Source organism: Lolium rigidum, chromosome 7 (assembly GCF_022539505.1).
Source record: "Lolium rigidum isolate FL_2022 chromosome 7, APGP_CSIRO_Lrig_0.1, whole genome shotgun sequence".
In the NCBI taxonomy this organism is placed as follows: Eukaryota; Viridiplantae; Streptophyta; class Magnoliopsida; order Poales; family Poaceae; genus Lolium; species Lolium rigidum.
Window position 1 is genome coordinate 357,102,578 of NC_061514.1, and position 5,397 is coordinate 357,107,974.

Genomic DNA, 5,397 nt, shown 5'->3' on the forward strand with positions numbered 1-5,397 from the left:
ACTCAATAATACGTATGCATGCATGCATGCAACTACAGAACATGCATTAACTAAACTAATTACATGTACTAGATTTTAATGTGCGCCTTGGCGCACGATCCCGTGAGACTAATTGTAGGAGTGAAAATGATAATAAATTTTCTTAGATTTTAAAAAATGCAGTGAACCACTAAATTACAAATAGAAAAACATTCATTTATTTACCACTAGGGAAACATAAGAAAAATATATTATACCAACTAATGGTTGTTCATTCTGCCGAGAGCAACAAAAACAAGTGAACACCAAAAGCCGCAGCATGGTCTTTAAAAGTCATGGCACAAAGGACATATAGCAAAGATAACATATCTGATATCACGCCGACTAAGAGGATCTACAGAGCCAATAGAACCAATGCGAGACACAGTCATCCAAACTAAGAAACCGCCAGAACAACAACACACCGCGCAAGGTTCCTATAGGCTTACATTCCCTCATAGTTTTAGTCGTGAACATGAATCCATACAAACCCTGCAATAAGTGCGCAACTTGAATGGCTGATTCCTCGCACAGAGATCGCGAACTGAACAACACAGTTAACCAAAAAAAAGAACCGGGTGAGCCCGGCTCCCTCCTGGGCAACAACAATCTCAAGCTCCATGCCTCCATGGATGGAATCATCACTGCCCACCTCACGTAGGTTCTTGGGTCTAAATGCATTCATCTTCTAGGTATAACCCTGAAAGGAGAACATAAAAAACAATAGTGATTTAATAATTTGGAAGAAAGAGCTAGGAAAAGAAATGAGTGTTATAAAAAATAATGTATACAAAGGCAAAGGCAAACAAAAATTCTGACATATAGCAAAGGCCATCGCACTACTTGTTCTGACAGAAAATTAAGTAATCCGCGGAAGGGAACCTAAACTGGCAATATGTGTGTCGGATGGACCAGAGCACAGCTCCTACTACAAAATGCTACTCGGTAAGTTATTTGTCTGTGAAGAGTGATATGAACTGTGTCAAGAGAGGCGAGATAAGAAAAAACACAAGTATGTGAGAACCTCCAAACCAATAGATATATGATGTGGCAACACAAACTCTTGAGCATACATAACCATCATCTTTTCTGAATATAAAAGTTTCACTTTCTGCAAGCATAACCTAGATGACAAGAGGGGATAATGGTGGAAATGATTAAAGGTTAGGCATAGAAGAAGTTTTCGATTGCAGTATTTTCCTTTCTTTAACACACGTGTACACCTCCCCTTCCACCTTTTTATCCATTTTAAATTAAATTCAAGCTATTAAATTTGTAGACATATGTAATATGAAATTTTTATAACAATGATAGAAAGCCATATACTGCAAAGTTCGGTTCTTGCTATGCCCTGACCATTCTAGTTCTGTTAGTCTATCACCTTATTAACCCTTAATTATTTTGAGCAAAACAAATAGGCATAGGACCGCATATTACTCTCATCTGATGGTTCAGTTTGGGAAAACGTATGTTAGTCGAAAAACTCTGGAAACAACATGACCAACCAATGCAAAGAAGTAGCAAGCACTCCGATGAAGCTTCAACCCCATTGCCTCACTACTGACAGAGAAGGTTCTGGAGATAACTGTAGGGGGTTCCCCTACTGCATTTCTTTCAAAAGAATAGATATATAACTGATCAAACGAAGGACCAAATAAGGACCAGTGAGTGCATAACAATCAGGTGACAACATATAGTATTTAAGATGGACACAACCAATGTAACTTGATAAGATGCCTAACCAACAGATAAAAAATGGCCAATAACACACTATTTTACACGAGGCATATTAGAAACATCACGATGTTTTACCAGAGTGGATAACTATTAGGTAAAGGACAATCTATCCACATAGTAAGCTACGTAGTATTCAACAATTTTTGTGTGTATAGAACAGTTGTTAGACCGAACAATCAGCAAGAACCAAAAAATCTTGTCTATTCTCAATAACCAATTTAAAGTTTTCACACGCGAGAACAAATGGAAGGAAGCAAAAACTGAAGCTTTACCGATGCTAATAAATCAAAAGGAAAAGAAGGAAAACTAAGTTAGCTAACTAAAGCGGGAGAATGCAAGTGTGGAGACAACTGGAACCCAACTGTTAGTGTTATGTAAGGATAAGAACATAATCCACAGGCATCCTTATAGGTGACGATGTTAAACACAAAATCATTAAACTCTTATAGGTACTTTGCAGTTCTGCAGGTCATACATATGGCTTCACGGAGAACAACTGGTTTTTACATGTAAATAAATAGCAGAAAATTAGTTATTCCCTCATCTTTGGCTTGTAAAAACCTTCTTTTCTATGAATGCATTGAAATACAATGCTTTTTATGTTTTCACGAAAAAATTATACCGATGATATTAACACACAATTTTTACCCAGGAAAATAGATATGGGTAACTAAGACCATGTGTGACACATCGTAGGCACGATGCAGTAAACAAAGGGAATGCATCTCTTATAATTTATTACTTTCACCAATATCCAGTGGAAAAGAAAAGAGTAGCTAAAAATCAGAAGTGAACCATCATCCTAAAACAACTTGTTTCATCACTATTGTAAGCAAGCATTTTCGGTCAGTAAGCCAGTAAAGAGAGTCATGGGAAAATATTTTTAATAGAACATAACCTTTCCATGGAAACATAAGTTTCACTTCAGAAACTGAACAATTGGTAGATGCACTGAACAACTGGTAGATGCAAATAAACACACAAAAGAAATAGAAATACCTTGATACTCTTTTTCCATGGTCATTCAGCTCGTCCCAAAATATAAATGCAGAACAAACTCGCAAGATAAAAGCATACACGTGGGATAACCAAGTAAAATTGAAGAACGGAAATATTAAAATGGTAGCATGAACTGATCTAAACTATAAGTATGAATGGATGAGGATTTTACTCCCAATTTACACAATTTCAGACCTGAAATCATGTATATGTACTGCTGAATTGCTGATATGATAGCACGAAGACACGTTATTGTAAAGGGGAACTTCTCTAGATAGTTTAAAAAGCAATAATGCCAACTCAGAGGAATAGGGATAAGAAAATGGTTGAACTGATACTATTATTATTGACTGAAAAACTGGAAAGGCGCCATGTTGTTGTCCAGTTCTGACGGAACCAAAAGAACGATTATTTTCCATATTTGGGAACACAATCCATCAGAAGAATAGGTATATCTACTAAAGTAATTAAAGTTTGTTTTGTCAAAGCAGTAGAAATAGCTCAAAACTGTACACTGAGCTTATTTTAGTGCACAACAGGAATTCTAGCATGACAGGGTACGTATAGACATTTGGGTCAACAAATAGGTTGATAGAACCTCATAGGTTATTTGTGCTTCTCTATTTCTTGGGTATATGCATGAAGGGAACATGATTCTCCGGCTGCCTTCCTTTTGAGTATCTGCAGAAGACAATTGATCACAATTAAGGCATATATAGTGTTATTATGATTGAGGTACAAATTAAAAGGAGAACGAAGTATAAGAACTGGGTATAAGGGGCATATGTCTTGTCAAACACCACCCATTTGTCCAAAGGGTGACTTTTCAGGCTTATTTTCAGGGTGAATGTAAAAAGAATCTTAAGTAAAGGGCGGAAAACAAAAAATGAATACCTCAAAAATATTCTGTTTTTAGATGTATAGATATAGAGTATAATTTATGCACTTGCAGATTGCATGTAGAAGTTAAAAATGCTCTCTGGGTCACTGTTGTGAAGAGATACACACACAAACAGAGTATATCACACACTAGTCGTGTCCAATTTGGAGCTTATGCTTTATCAGACAACACAATAAAGTGAAAACATTTAGAGTATAATTTATGCACTTGCAGATTGCATGTAGAAGTTAAAAATGCTCTCTGGGTCACTGTTGTGAAGAGATACACACACAAACAGAGTATATCACACACTAGTCGTGTCCAATTTGGAGCTTATGCTTTATCAGACAACACAATAAAGTGAAAACATTTAGTCAAGGAACTGAAAATAAAGGGAGCAGCTCTTAGTGATGCAGGTTTGTAAGATCACATTGGTAAGAACCTATTTTACTTGAAGCTTATGTTTTACTGATTCACTAATGCCCCTACCCAAAGCTACACCATCCTTCATATCATAAGAAAAGGTGAAATGGTTCAACATATATCACCTTAAGAAAAAAATATGTATGGAAGTCCAAGGCAGTAACACCACCAATAGCTAGCTCCTCACAGCAGTGTCTGTAAATAATGCACGTTGATAGTAGCTCAATCACACTGGCATCTACAGATCACTGCTGGTAGATGAGTTTTTCTTGCAGGTTAGTTGGTTAATTTCCTCGATTTGCTCTCAGCATGTACGTTCTTATCAGGGCTTACAAATAAAAATGAGGAACTGCCAACACAAGGTGAATCTTGGCTGATGAGATGAAGGCAACAATGAGAAACCTTGGTTAAAACCGAGATTATTCTTGACCTGGGTTAATAAAAATTGTAACAGCTAACCTAGGTCCTGAGATGACAGCCAGCATAGACCCATGGTGGTTGAAGCAAGGGCTCGCCCAATGATGTATCTTCTCATATTTTCTGTATCGCCGCCACCGCCGCTTCACTGTCTGAAACCGTCACACAACAATACCTCATAGAAAGGCAGGTATAAAGAAGATGAAAACTCAAAAATAGGAGCTGCCAAATATCGATTCATAGTTCGTACTTAGCGAACCTGGTCTACAGAATCCCAAAGTTCCAAACAGAATTAAAAGCTGTCACTAAAAGACAAACAATCTAGAAACATATATTGTTACCATAAATTTCATAAAAGGTTCAGTTTTAAACAAATAAATCAAGTCAGTATTTCATGGTGAATAAATTGTCTAAATGACTATATACCAGTACACAGCTATGTCAATATTGACAACTGGGACATCCACCTAATTCCATGTAGCATCCTTCGAACAAATGAGAATCGATCGGCAGTATAGTATCAAGTACCAAGAACCATATGTTTTACAAAAGCTAACAAAGCATATATAACTATTGTTCCGCCGAATTTAGAAGGAAACTTAGAATAAAATGATACCTACCATCCAATCATGCTTACCCTGCATCAGATACACAGTTGGTTCTTGGTTCAAATTCATTTTCTTGAAATCATGCTCTATGGATTGGTTCAAAAAAAATGTGGTATTGGAGAATAAACCTGAATGTGAGGGCATGGGTATTAGCACACTACAACCATTCAGTTGTCATTGGGAGCATTTTAAGCCAGATTTTGAGTAGCATAAACAAATATTTCCAGAAACAATATACTTCTCTAAGAAGTTGCAAGGTAGCCTGGAAATAGTGGCGATGTGAGTTGCTAGGGATGATATGCTTAATACAATCAA

The 5,397-nt window shown here is 36.7% G+C and overlaps 1 long non-coding RNA gene across 1 annotated transcript; it reads right to left on the reverse strand.

Moving 5' to 3' along the window:
• Nucleotides 1-374: 374 nt before the first annotated feature.
• LOC124674300 lies at nucleotides 375-5,001 on the reverse strand. The gene is made up of 3 exons (XR_006992969.1): nucleotides 4,517-5,001; nucleotides 3,353-3,435; nucleotides 375-718 (listed from the first exon to the last, which is right to left on the reverse strand). It is a non-coding gene; the product is annotated as an uncharacterized LOC124674300 (long non-coding RNA).
• Between the last annotated feature and the right edge of the window lie 396 nt (nucleotides 5,002-5,397).